The 14,174-nt window shown below is 35.8% G+C and overlaps 1 protein-coding gene across 18 annotated transcripts in view; it reads left to right on the top strand.

The window, feature by feature from the left end:
• ZBTB20 (zinc finger and BTB domain containing 20) overlaps positions 1–14,174 on the top strand; it is a 789,640-nt gene that overhangs the window by 285,836 nt on the left and 489,630 nt on the right. For 2 of the 18 annotated variants that reach the window (XM_045088062.1, XM_045088065.1), the window contains one exon: positions 13,517–13,584. The exons of the other annotated variants lie outside the window; for them this stretch is intronic. The gene's annotated coding sequence lies outside the window, so the exon portion shown is untranslated. The remainder of the gene's footprint in view (positions 1–13,516; positions 13,585–14,174) is intronic. 18 annotated transcript variants of the gene reach the window in all.

Genomic DNA, 14,174 nt, shown 5'->3' with positions numbered 1-14,174 from the left:
AAACAAGCATTTCTTGAAAATGTGTTTTACTTTACTATATGTGTTTTGAATGGATCTCACTAGAGTCTCAATTTTCTGGTATTAAGGGTTATTCCAGAATATGAAATACCAGAATTGCATGATTCCTATGTTTTTTTTTTCTCTAGGAAAATCACTGTTAGAGCTCCTTTTATTTTTTTTTTATCTGCCTTAATATTAGGGATAACTGAAGGTATCCATGATTGGTATGAATCTGACAACTTCATCCTAGAGATTATTATGCTGTTGTCAATTTTCTTAGACTAACATTTAGGAAAATTCTATTATCACAGTCTTTCCCTCTACATCTGGCTATCTTAAGCCCCAGCTAGATGGAAACATTTTTCAGTAATACTCTGGCATTGCTTTCCATTATTTGTCTATAAGAAACTAGGGAGGATATTAAAGATGAGACAGTGAGGAATCTGACAGAAAATGGTTCCACTGACAAGCGAGGAGGTTGCTTAAAATGGCATAGTCAGCTTGCAGTAAAGGTTCATCAAGACATTTGGTATTGCACAGCCAGTTTCCACATTAATCAATCCCTTATGCTCTAATTAATACCTTGCTAAAATGTTGATTCTCAAGGAAAACAACAGTTTTTAACTTTTATAGATATCTGACACATTTCTGAATTTATTATTAACAGATTAATTGAATATTGAATATTGAGCAGAGTAATGTTCTGCTGTCAGAATGCTTCCAGCAAGTGAGGCATTTTACATACCTCCACATCCCACAGTGATCCTACAATGAGAACTTACCACCATTTTATTAATGAACATCCTGAAGATCAAAGATATAAAATAACTTGCTTTTAATATCACACAGCCTGTATCAAGGTATCCCAGGCTTAAATCTGAATCTGTCTTGCTTAGATGCTTTTTCTACTCCATTTCTTTACTTCTCTGTGAAACATTGACTTGTTCTGGGTATATTAGTTTCCCAGGGTTGCTGTAACAAATTGCCACTAACCTGATGGCTTAGATCAACAGAAATATTCTCACAGTTCTGGAACTCAGAAATCTGAAATCTGAAATCAACAAATCACCAAAAACTCTAGGGGAGAATCCTTCCTTGCTCTTCCATCTTCTGGTGGCTCCAACTGTTCCTTGGCTTGTGGCTGCATAACTACAACCTCGGCCTCCATCTTCACATGGCCTTCTCCTCTGTGTCTGTGTCTTCTCTTCCTCTGTTTTTTTATAAGAACCTGTCATTGTATTTAGGGCCCACCTGGATAATCCAGAGTGATCTCATCTAGGGATCCTTAGGCTGGTTAGATCTGCAAAGATGCTTTATTCAAAGAAGATCATATTCACAAGTTTGGAGGATTCAGATGTAGAGGTATCGTTTAAGTAGCCATCATTCAACCCAATATACTAGGTATTGTAGGAACTCTTTGGCCCTCAGAACAGTAGATACATCTTTGGAATATTTACTAGTCAAAATGCAGAAAGCTAAATTTCACTTACGTACATAGATATTTGCAAATGGCTTGTTGATGCTGATTTTCCATCAGGACCACCAGTAGAATAGTGAGTGTCATTCTCTCACTAATAGGACAAGAATGATAACCTCTTATAGGATGCTGTTTATGCTTTTAGAGGGGCTTCACTAAAGCTGTGACCCATCTTGCCTATTTGGTTGTAAATAGAGACCTCAATAAATAGGTTGAAAGACATCTAGTTTCCCTCCCGAAGCCAACCTCAAATCTATATACTATTATTGTCTATTTTGGTATATTGTCTATGAATTTCTACAACTACTTACTTAATTGTTTAATCTTTGCTACCTTTCAAGGTAGGCATTCTTTAAAATATGGAATAGCACTTCATCTTCTGACCATATTTGTGATTCCCCAAACTTGAAGTTTGTCCTCCGGTGTTAATTTCTAGGATTTTGCAAATAGTTCTGTGCTTACCGTCTTCATAACTTTCATAACTCCATTATATAACAGATCAGTGTTCTGTGCCCTTCTTTTAACTCTTCAAGAAAGTTTAACCCCATGTCATACTGTGGATATACCATTTCCAAAGCTGCACACGTCCGTCTCCATTTAACCTTTCATGGGTTGTACAGACTAGAAATGCATTATTACACATGTTCAAAGATGTGTTAATTATACATAAAAATAGACAAATGTTTCTAGCTTGTTTTCAGCACACTTTATTATGCTTTTTGGCCACTGGTTCATATTAAAATATTATCATTAGTAAATAGTTCAAAGTGATTCATTGATTCTTTTTTGAGTTGTATCATAGCTCAAATGCCATCATCTTAAAAATATAACTTGTGTTATTTTCTCCCAAAATGTTTGGATTGCATTTATTCTCACTAAAAATAATAGCTAACAAACAATAGCAACATCAAAAAGAATAATAGCCACCATTTATGCAATATATTTGATTTGTGAGGCCCTATATTAAACGTTTCATATGAGCTACCTCATTAATGCTTCAACAACATGGTAGAACTCTTCCTGTATTTTATAGATGAAGAAACTGAGGCTGCTCAGTTTGTTGCTGCTTTTTGCTGTTCACACAACCTGATCTTCCTACTGGTTATCTCTTTGATTTGAATGTCACTATTTTGATTTTTTTTTAAGATTTTATTTATTTATTTGACAGACAGAGATTACAAGTAGGCAAGAGAGGCAGGCAGAGAGAGAGGAGGAAGCAGGCTCTCGCCGAGAGCCCGATGTGGGGCTCGATCCCAGGACCCTGGGATCATGACCTGAGCCGAAGGCAGAGGCTTTAACCCACTGAGCCACCCAGTCGCCCCACTATTTTGATTTTAAGTAAGATTTTATCTACTACTTTCTCTTCTCTATCATTGGCACAATGTTGAATTAGAAATATGTTCAAGTACTAATCCATGGGAAATTCATTTATTATTCATTTGTCCACTAAATTTCAGGAACTGTTCTGCACACTAAGAGTATAGTGGTAAACAGTTGTGATAAGTAGCTTCTAAGATGACCCCCAATGATCTCCATATCATATATCCCACCTCCTTGTGTAATTCCCTATCCTTTAGTATTGACTAGGTCTAGTTTCTTGCTTCTGAAAAGGACAAATGCGATAGGCTGTCACTTCCAAGATTAAGTAAAAAAAAAAAAAACTATGATTTTAATCTTGAGTACTTCTTTCATTCTTTGTTGGGTTGTTTTTTTCTGGGAAAATACAAATGCCTTTTCATGAGGCAGGTCTGCAGATAAAACCAATTGGCAAGGGAGCAAGGCATGCTAGCAACCAAGTGAATGAATTTGGAGGAGAATCCTCCATTCTAGTTCAGATGAAACCATACACTTGCTTGAGTTTGATCACAACCTAAGGAGGGATTTGACCCAGAGGCTTTGACCGAGATTTACCCAAGCTGCACCTAGATTCCTGACCCACAGAAACTATGAGATAATAAATGTTTGGTTTTTTTAAGCTACAGTGTTTTAGGATAAGTTCTTACACCATTAGAGATAACTAATATAGCAATATTGCTAAGAGAACCTTATTCTCATGGATCTTAGACGATAATAGAGACTATACACACACACAAACATACACACAATATATGAGTGAAGATGAGAAGTAGTTATTATAAGAGGAAAATAAATCAGGGTACAGTGAATTGGAGATACTTTGGATATCATGATCAGGGAAAGGAAGACCTCTCTGTGAAGATTATGTTTTAGCTGAAGGTAATGAGAAAGTATCAGTAGGGTGAAGATATAACAGGACCGTCCAAGCAGAGGAGATAGCTAGAGTAGGGAATAGTAAGAATAGGCTTGGCTTGTGTGAGGGACAGAATGGGCTATGAGGCAGAATCACAGTAAATAGGGAAGAGTGGTAGGAGATAACATCAGAGAGGTGTGCAGGAAAGATAATGGAAGGACTTACTGATCATGATTTTGAATTTGAATTTCATTCAACATATATACACTGTGGGTTTTGTATAAGGGAATTATATTATCTGTTTTTCATTTTAAGCTCACTCTGGCTTCTGTTTAGAAAGTGGATTTTAAGAGTCAAGAGTGGAGGGGCACCTGGGTGGCTCAGTGGGTTAAGGCCTCTGCCTTCTGCTCAGGTCATGATCAAGCCCCACATGGTGCTCTCTGCTCAGCGGGGAGCCTGCTTCCCTTCCTCTCTACCTGCCTCGCTGCCTACTTGTGATCTCTCTCTCTCTCTTTGTCAAATAAATAAATAAAATCTTTATAAAAAAAAAAGTCAAGAGTGGAAGTAGAGAAATCAATTAGGGAATCAAATAAGAGCTACTCATGATTTAGGTTGGTGATAGAGATGGTGAGAAATGGCTGGGTTTAGAATGTAATTTTGAGATTGAGTTAATGGTGATTATTGGTGGATTAGATATGTTGGGAATTCCAAAGGCAAAAGGAATTCCAAGGCTTCTAATGTCCAGCCTGATCAACTGGATGGATGGTGGCATCTTTCACTGAAGAAGTGCAGTTTGATTGGAGGTGGACATAGCATGTGGGTGCTATGAAGTCAGGAGTTTGGTTTTGAAAGTATTGTGTGGAACTACAAGAGGAATGCTCATTAATCTCTTTTCTGTGGTTCAAGATAGTTTCCTACTCTGGAAAGCCACTTTAACATCCCACAGTATCTTTTTTCCTCCTAAGTTTTGTTTTTGTCTTGTAGTCTTTGTGGTTGAATTGTATCATGGGCTATTTGAATGCTAATATAACATATGTTACTTCGTCCTTTCAATATAGTGAGTTAATCAGACATAAATTCTCTTACAGAGTGCTACAAAATCCACTGAGGAAAAATATCAGTGTGGTATTTTGGTTATAATTTATCATAACCGAAATACCATTAAATAAATATTATCAAATACAAGTCAGTACTGTCTCCTTGATCCAGACTTTGTTATAGCTTCTAATCATGCCATATCCCTATTCATTGGTGATTTCCTCATGCTGCCCAACTCACCTTAGAAGTTTGTTATAGCTTTGCTAATGCTCCCATAAGTGCAGTGGGGGATTTGAGTGGATCTAAAATGAGAATAACTGTAACACCGAGCTGCGAGCTTACTGTCGGTTCTGTCTCTGTAGCCGGTTTTCCCGTTCCAATACCTGCATGCTCTGCGACACTCAGACACCCCCGATCCTTCTGTGACCCTGCGGGACCTGAGGCCACGCCGACCCCGCTCGGGCTTCGCCCCGGTTTGGCCTCTGGAGCGATGTCCCTCAGTGGAACAGACTTTTAAAATGAGAATAACTGCAGTTACATACATACATTTATCCCATAAGACAAAGTGATCCAAAACTCCAGAAGAAATGCTAACAATGCCAACTGTAATGAGAAAGGGAACAACTGTCAAACTCAATGTCTTACAGAATTAAAAAGAAAAAAGCTAAACTCATTCAGGCTACTTGAACATCAGTGCCCTGCATGAGTGGTTAGCAAAAATGTCTTTTGGTATCTGTGTGTTGCCAAATATGGAGTGATTCTCTAGCACACTAGGAAATATAGAATTGACTCTCAAATACTAAAATATGAAACTAAGGAGCATAGTCTTGATCTGTTATTTCTGAGCCAATATATTATAACTGCTGTGCATTGTGAGATACAAGTATGAACTGGGATATTATAAAATTAAATTGTATTGTACAGTACATTGTATTGTTCCGTCAGATTTTGATATCCTCACTTTAAATAATTCATGGGAAGAAATGATCACTTCATAATGCCACAAACTCACAGCAGGCAAAACTAATTTTACACAATATGAAAACAGATTTTATTTATTTAAAAGGAATATTAAAAAAACACAACAACAACTTTTTTGACACCAGCTGCTGAGAAATAAATAGAATACTTTATGACAAAAAAATCTAAATCTATAAAAGCTGTTCCTGGGAGACCAAGTTGGGAATTGTAAAGATCCATTTAAATGCCCTGGTCAATGCTGTAAGCCTTATTTTGAGGAAAAGGAACTCTTCCATCTTGCTCACTCCCTGGGGAATAAAATGGTATTGGGAGATAATTAGCTTTACAAAAACTCCCCTGACACCTACAACATAATGCCAAGGAAGTGGCAAGCTTTAGTTATCACTCCAAGGATAACCTCTGCTCCCCCATTAGTCCAAATAAACATCTATAAGTAAATGGTAACTAGCGTCCTTAGCTACAAACTAGAAATTACTGCTTAGCTTTGTCAAAACCAGATCGTAACTAGAAATGGAAAGAATATTTTGGAGTGACCACAGTATTTTCCTCTAACTGTGGCTTTAAGAGTAGAATGAGAAAATAGGGTGAAAATATAAGATGTTTTCTTTGAGAGAGTTTATTAGACAAACATTTTTGCATACAAAGATACATTTTTACACAGTAAAAAATCTGGGCTTGCTGTTCAGTTTGATAATAACTCCATATCTGACTCCATCAAATACTGGTTTCAGACAAAGAACAGGACCCATGCCATAGGTAGGTCTGGGTTTAATCTCAGAAGCATAAGGGTCCAGGCATTCAAATGGTGTGCAGCCCTCTTCCCTGAAGCTTCAGAGAGACAACAGGGATGGAGAGGGGCAAGGGTTGGAGCAAAGGAGCGAAGAGATGGAGGAAAGAGAGAAAGATGAGAGTAAAGTGGAAAGAATCAGGCACCAAAGCAATGAAAATACATTCCTTTGGCAATATAAACATTGTTTATTGAATTTTTACTTTTAAAAAGTGTTTCACTGAAAAACTCTTGCTGACAGTGGGAATGTAAATCTGAGGCTAAGAGACTGACTCACCAGCAGAAGTTTATTATTATCTCTGATAACAGCTGAATTCCAGTCTTTGTGTACTGTAAAATGGGGCAGATCTGTATATCCATGGCGTCATAGGCACCCTTAACAAAGGGCTTGTCTCTGGTTTTGTTATAAGTTTCCTTCTCGAGGGGTTACAAGTCAGGAATTAGAAAGTTATTTTAGATTTCTGAGGCTTACAAATGTGAAGGGATGCAAATTGGGTGCTATTTTCCCCTAGCTCTTAAAGATTTAAAATACTTTATAATGTAGCTGAGATTTAAAATGTTTAATAGGTGTTACCAAACTCTGATGGGATAGTGTTTTTAATACCCTTCTGTATTTTCAAGGGGCAGTGGTTATACAGAGATAATAGGTTTCCTTTATCCTTAGTATGTCAGTGCAGTCTAACATATACATTAACAAAGCTGCTTCAGGAATAATAGGAGGAGCGCTGAGGTTCCAGTGATCTAAGTTCAAAGTCTGGTTTCATTCTACTTGCCAGTTGTTGGCCTTATGCAACTCATTTTAACCTTCTGTGCCTTATTATTTTTTTTATCTGTAAAATGGAGTTAACAGTACCTATCTATAAGGGTCTCTAACCATTCAGTGAAATAATGAAGTTCTTAGGGAAGCTTAAAGTGCTATGAAAATATTGCTTTAATCTTTTGACAAATATTATATAAATTCTATTTCTAAAAGCAACAGTGTTGCATTTTGAGGGATGGCTTTGTGCATATGTAATGCAATATATATATAAATGACTCTGTTTCTGCTGAGCGTTGTGCTAAAGCATCACCAGTTATCATGCAAACATTAACCAAAACAAAGCTGGTATAGCAAAATTAGTGTTAGGCAAACTGAGTAATATTGTAATGATTTTTTGGTGAATGAATATATGTCAGACTATTTTCTTATGTATAGGAAGATATAAAACCAGAAATCCCAAAATCTTTAATTTCATTTCTTTGATTTTTCTAAGATTTCTACTTTCCAGAATATAAAGTTCAGATCCTTTTTACTGAAATCTTTCCTTCAGCTTTAAGCTTTTCTTCACAATGCAAAAGCTACAGATAGAATGATATTTAAATATTATTTAAGCAGAATTACTTAAAGGCCATATTAGTGTTATGAAATTGTAAATATCCTGAAATAAGTTGTCACCTTTCTACCTGCTCAAACAGATGCTATAAGTCAATTATCAAAACAGAACACACACACATAAGAACACACACACACACAAACACACATACATGCATGCAAAAAAAAAAAAAAAAAAAAACACAGAAAACAACACAAAAGAGAACCCTGACCTAAAATATTCATCTGTTTTATGTAGGAACAAGAATGGTCATACCTAAGTGGAGGAGGGTAGTTAAATGCAGATTTAGTATTTAAGATTTGAAACATCATTGCTGCCCATGCAATTAAGAACACTTAATTAAACTTAATTATTAACTTTGAACATAGAGAATTTTAGAAATAGAAAAGATAATGTTTCATAACTTTAAGTAATACAATGATGTCATTTTTATTGATAGGAAAATGCATTATGCTTAGTTACAAAATGTCAAAGATTTTATCATTTGTGAATTTCGAGTTGTTGCCCTTTGCTACTTTGTGGAATTTACTTTGTTAGACTAGATTGTCACACTCTTTGAAAGATAATTGGTTTGATATTGACACCTGTCACCATGCCTTCATTAGAGATAAACAATAAGGTATATGAGTAGCACTGGGACATTCAGCCATAACACAATTAGGTGAACATTATATATACATATATTACAGAATGAAATAATTTTAGGGAGGAAAGAAGTTGTCCACTCTGGATGCACTTTTGTGGAAAAGAACACTAACGACTGTGTACCTATTTGGCATTTCATCCAAACCTGAGATTGTGTTTATCCAAGGGGCTGCTCTGAGATTCAGCAAAATGACTGAGAATGGATGGGCCCACTGTGGCAGAGAGAGGTCAGGATTCTGCTCACCTGGAGGAATAGGGTTTCAGGTTATCACCTCAAAAATAACATTAAATCCCTTTCTATGCAATTATAACATCTTTCATTTTCCAGGAGACCTGTCTATAGAATCTAAGAGGCTTATTTTCTTTCATGGAAATAAAGCAGTTAAGCTGCTTGAAATCTCAACAGATTAATATAAATGTTCAGATAAAAAGTTAGTATTTTAATGGTAGTCTTCAGACGTAATTAGCAATGAAATTTAAGCAGGGCTTGGGAGAATAGAACTGTAGAATCCTAGAAAAAAAAAAATCATATCCTTTCAGAGTTAGAAGGATAGTCCTGTTCCCTTGTGTAGTAGATGAGGCGGATAAATGACTGGTCCAATATCTTTTACTGGAAGTATGTGGAAGAGCAGAACTAGAAATAGGTCTCTGGCCTCTAGTCAAGTGCATATTCTAGTAGAGCTTGACTTTTTTATATTTGGACAATAAAATCAATATCCTAGAATGATATTGATCATATATTTTTTCCTGGGCAGGTAAGTGTTCGCCTATTCTTATAGCATGAATAATAATGACAGACATTTATAGAACTTCCAACCTTCTTAGAAGGACCCTAATTGGTTTACTTATAGTCCCTCACTTAAATCTTCATAAGAGCCTTATAAAGTGAGTACCATTTATAGCTATTTCCATTTCATAACTGAAGGAGGAAACTGCAGCACAGCACATTGAGTAAATTTACCAATGAAACAGACTAATTAAGTGGTAAAGTTTGGATCTCAAGCAATCTGGGTTCCAGAACTTCTGCCCTTAAACACTGTGCTGTGCAGCCTCCCAGGCATATTAGTTACATGCCTGTTTGGAAATGGTACGGATAAGTTGTCAGTGCTCCAGAAGAACCAGTTTCAAGAAGGAATAGAATATATGTGAACAGCAGACATACCCTTTATATAAAATAAAAGGTTCAAAGAACTGGAGAATTTTACCTACAAAAGAAGAAACCATGGGAAGAATGTGAGAGCTATGGGGAAAAGGGATTCTAATTGTTTTCAATGACAACAGAGCAAAGCTAGGACCAATGGGTGGGAATTATAAGGAGATAGGTTCTGGCTCAATAAAGCAGTACAGTAATCAGAATAAATAGTCTTGGTAGTAAGTTCCCTGTCTGTGTATACTGGCAGCATGTCTCGTTCTTCTTGCTATAGACGAGATTCCTGCACTGGTATAGTACATCAGAGTATATAGCTATGCTCAATTAAGTGAGAGGTAAGGGGTGATAAATTTCATCTGAAACAATGCTGTAAGGAATGTAGGGGCTAGAGCTCTTGACAGATCTGGCATTGAATTCTGGCACATGAAGTTAGATTCAAATTACTTAACTAAGTCTCTGAATCTAACTTTTCTGAATCCCGATTTCCTCATCTATAATTTGGAAATTGTATTAATCTCCTAGACTTATGGTGAGGAGGAGTAAATCAGATCGTTACGTAAATGCTTAGCACTGTGCCAGGCACATAATAAGTGCTCGGAGTGAGAAATTCATTAAACTTTTCAAAGATGAACTACAGTGCTGATTACTCTTTCATATGGAAAAGGAGCTTGGCCTAGCAGGTAATAAGTGGTATGACTTTGCCCACCCGTCTTTCACTGCCCTTGGATAGGGGACCATGACTCTGGAATGTGAGAAGTCCTTATAAAGGAAGCTTTGTAATACGACTTATTTTGAATGCAGTAGAGCAGCTTATGATTTAAAAGCATCCTGTGGTGAATGCTTTTATAATGTGAATAATCACCTCCTAATTTATCTTTTGGGTAAGTTCAGAATTTGACTTACTGAGTCTTCTTAAAGCAAAGCGTACACCTGCACTCTTCTTCCCACAAGGTAGCAGAATTTTCATGCTGGGCTGACTTTCAGGAAAATAAGACTGCCTCCAGGATTCAGAATGGCATAGACTGGGTAACCACTAAAACATAACATGGGTGCTGTAGTCAGGGAGAACATTAATTGTACTTGATGATGTATACATTTTTAATGAGCATGCAACTCATATAAGTCAGCTGACCACTAGACTGTTGCACATAGGGATGTTGCCTAAATTGAAGAGTTGATTACTTAAAAGTAATTTTTCCCTTATCTCTTTTTCTTCCTCTGAAATTTCAGTGGAAGTCAACATGAAATTATGATATGATACATAGATCCTTTGGGAAAAACTGAACAGCATTGGAAGGTTGTGTAATAGAAAGATCACTGGGTTAGGGTCTCCGAATAAGACCTGCCATGTACTAACTGCATGGCGTGTGTTAGGATGCCATTTATTTGTCCCATATCTTATTGTCGTAGTTGTAAATAATCAGGTTAGACTTAGATCTGCTGTGTAACATGTAACTAAACATTCTAGTGCATCTGATTCATAAAATGAGGTGGAACTATTTTGTTTCTTTCCAAAAGAAAGACTAGAATAGAAAATCATAGAAAGAACACTTATGAATAGTTAAGAGATTTTCTTATTGCCAATCAGCAATACTTGTCCCTCTGCCTCAGCTTGAACCCTCTTTTGCAGATGTGATGATTTATAAGATATTTTATTTTGCTATGATATAGAAATGAATATGAACGTGGGCAAACTCAAACCAAATAAGTCTTTTCTCCCACTGGCCAGCAAACATTGACCTGTGTTTGGAGAAACTTGAATGTATTTGAGAGAAAATGACCTCACTCACAAATTAATTACGTCTAAGGCTAAAATAATTATATCTTTTCATTGATTCCCTTTATTTTCACAGTATTCATGGAATTTTGCCAATTCTTTATAGAGTGCTTTAAACTTATTTATAACCAACTTGGATGAAGCATACTTTGAATATATCTAGAGACTCGATCCTCTGCAAGTTGAATGGAGGAATAACATGCATCAGATGTGCATGCTTAAACTGTCTGGTGCTTCTTCTTCTTCTTCTTCTTTTTTTTAATCTTTTAATTTTTTTTTTTTTTAATCGGTGCTTCTTAAAGAGGGCCCCTTAAAAGTTCGGAATCCACTTGGAATTTTCCTAACTTTTCATGCTGGTTGCAATCCATGTAGGATGTCAAAAGGAGCCAGAATTCATAAATGACACTGACTTATCTTTTATCAAATGAGAATTTAAAACACATTTCTATACAGTTTCATGCATTATAGAGGGCTACTATTCAGCCCTGAATTTCTTATTTGTCAGAAGCTTCAAGCCAATTTTTGAGAGAAACTGTTAAGCTTAATTCAATTAAAGAATAATGAACTTCAAATTTAACCAGATGGAAAATGCAGACAAAGTCTTAGTATTCCATAATCATCTTCAGAATGATCCTGTCAACTCTAAAGATGCTAAAGCCATCAAGATTGCAAGTATGTGTGATGAGAAGTCACCATGATGCCAGATATAATGGCCAGTGACCATCAGTGGTTTAGAGCTCTTTACATTCTGAAGGTGAAGAAGAATTTTACTTAGACTTTAATTTTGATTCCTAAGAAGAACATTGCCATGTTATGGTTATATGCCATTACCAGCGTTTTAATGTGTAGGCAAAAAACCTGCTCAGTCTTCCTAATAAATAAAAAATAAACATTTAAAAGTTAATCACAGAAAACAATTTCCATGTTCCATTTTCTTTTAAGAGTGTAGCATAAATAGGAAGCATATAGAAAGAAGCTATTATCGGGAATAATTAGAATAAGTCATTTAATATAAATTCAAGAAAGGTGAAAACTATAGTTATAGAAAATTGTCTAACATATGGAGTAGGAATCAAGATTTAATTATATGACGTCTGATCAGGAATATACTACAGAAGTTTCTTTATGCATTCAAAGATACAGACACTTACTGAGTACTTATCCAATGCTCAATATTTGATGTTGTGATTAATACAAGTAGTAAATACATAAGTAATTGCTTCAGATTGGTTCTATTTGATGGTAAGATTGTATCTCCAGATCCTATAGGATAATGAAAATCTTTTCAGTAAATATATAAATTATGAACCAGTTACAAGATCAAAATTGTGTTTGCAAAAATACACTTGCAAAAATAGCTTCATCAGTTAACCCCATTTAAGCTCATTTTGATATCTCAGGAAGTTTCCGTAGTTACATAATTAAAATGCAGACTTTTGAAGAAAGTCTCACGTTTGTGAAGCCTACAAGTTTAATACCAGTAGAGACAAGTCAGTTTTAAAGGGAAATAAGAACCAGGCTTGAAATTTGCTAATATTCTTACATTGATATTGAAGTATTGACTATGGGTTCCATGATGGAGTTCAACTTATGTTAAGGCAGAACACTTTGTAAGCACTACTTGGTTTTCTTATTGGAGAACTGACAACTCCTAAAAGCCCAAGAGCACCCTCTAGTGAAATTTTTGGAGTAGACCTATGGGGTTTGCTCTTGACCTCCTCTCTCCTTTCAAATGACCTTTGATCACCCACAATACAGAAACTGGATTTCTACTATCTGATTTTATCTTCAAACAACTTCAAACAATTTCCAGATTACAACAAAAGTGGTATGCTTGTCAATTACTTCTAGTGGTAGAAATGCTGTAATGCTGGAACCTAATACTCCATGTTCCCATGACTTTTTAAATTTTACTTACAATACCAGCCTGCTGCATATGTCTTCTGCTATAGTCGTATGTTAAAATTGTTCTGGGACAAATATAACTAAATGAATAGTGGGAAGCATGAAAAATGGTACTGAATGATAATATTCCTGTCCCTACCTTCATCTGTCTTATGCTTGCCACTCTTGGTGCAGGTACACTATATCCAAGAACTTCTCTGGTACGTGGCAATATTAGAAGTCAAGGGGAGCAGGCTGAAATAGTAAGTAGAGATCAAAAATTATAGACGAGGTCAAGAAGATTAAGTGCAAGTATTCATGCACTTCCGATTTTTTATATTATCTGATTACTGTCAAGATATATTTTTGCTTAAATCTTGAGCAGGAATGAAAATGACATATCCCACAATGTTCAAGATAGCACCTTATTACATCAGAGGTGCATTTAGAGAGATGATTACAAAGCAGGCCCAGTCTTTGCTGTAAATTAGTTAAAGCTGTGAATATAATACAACTCATTTACATTAATAACTGTTATGTAATAAATGAAACAAAGCAAATCACTACTTGACTTTGTAGATAGCATGCTATAGAATGCTATTGTTGGAAGGGAACTTTGAGATCAGAATCCCCCCATGTTAGAAAAAAAAATGGGTGCACTTAAATGTTAAGTAACTTGCCCAAAATTATACACTCTGATAGTGGCAGCTTCAGGACTAAAATATAGGTCCCTTGTGCCCAATCTAGTGTTCATTATACTGTAAGAATCCACTTATTAAAGAGCTTACAATGTACTTTTAAACCATTTTATTCTCATTGGTTATTGGTTTTTATGCCTCTAATAATTTATGGA

The sequence above is a fragment of the Mustela putorius genome, unplaced genomic scaffold (genome assembly GCF_011764305.1).
Source record: "Mustela putorius furo isolate JIRA1106 unplaced genomic scaffold, ASM1176430v1.1 tig00003834_pilon_pilon_pilon, whole genome shotgun sequence".
Lineage (NCBI taxonomy): Eukaryota > Metazoa > Chordata > Mammalia > Carnivora > Mustelidae > Mustela > Mustela putorius.
This window is presented reverse-complemented; position numbering and strand designations above follow the sequence as displayed.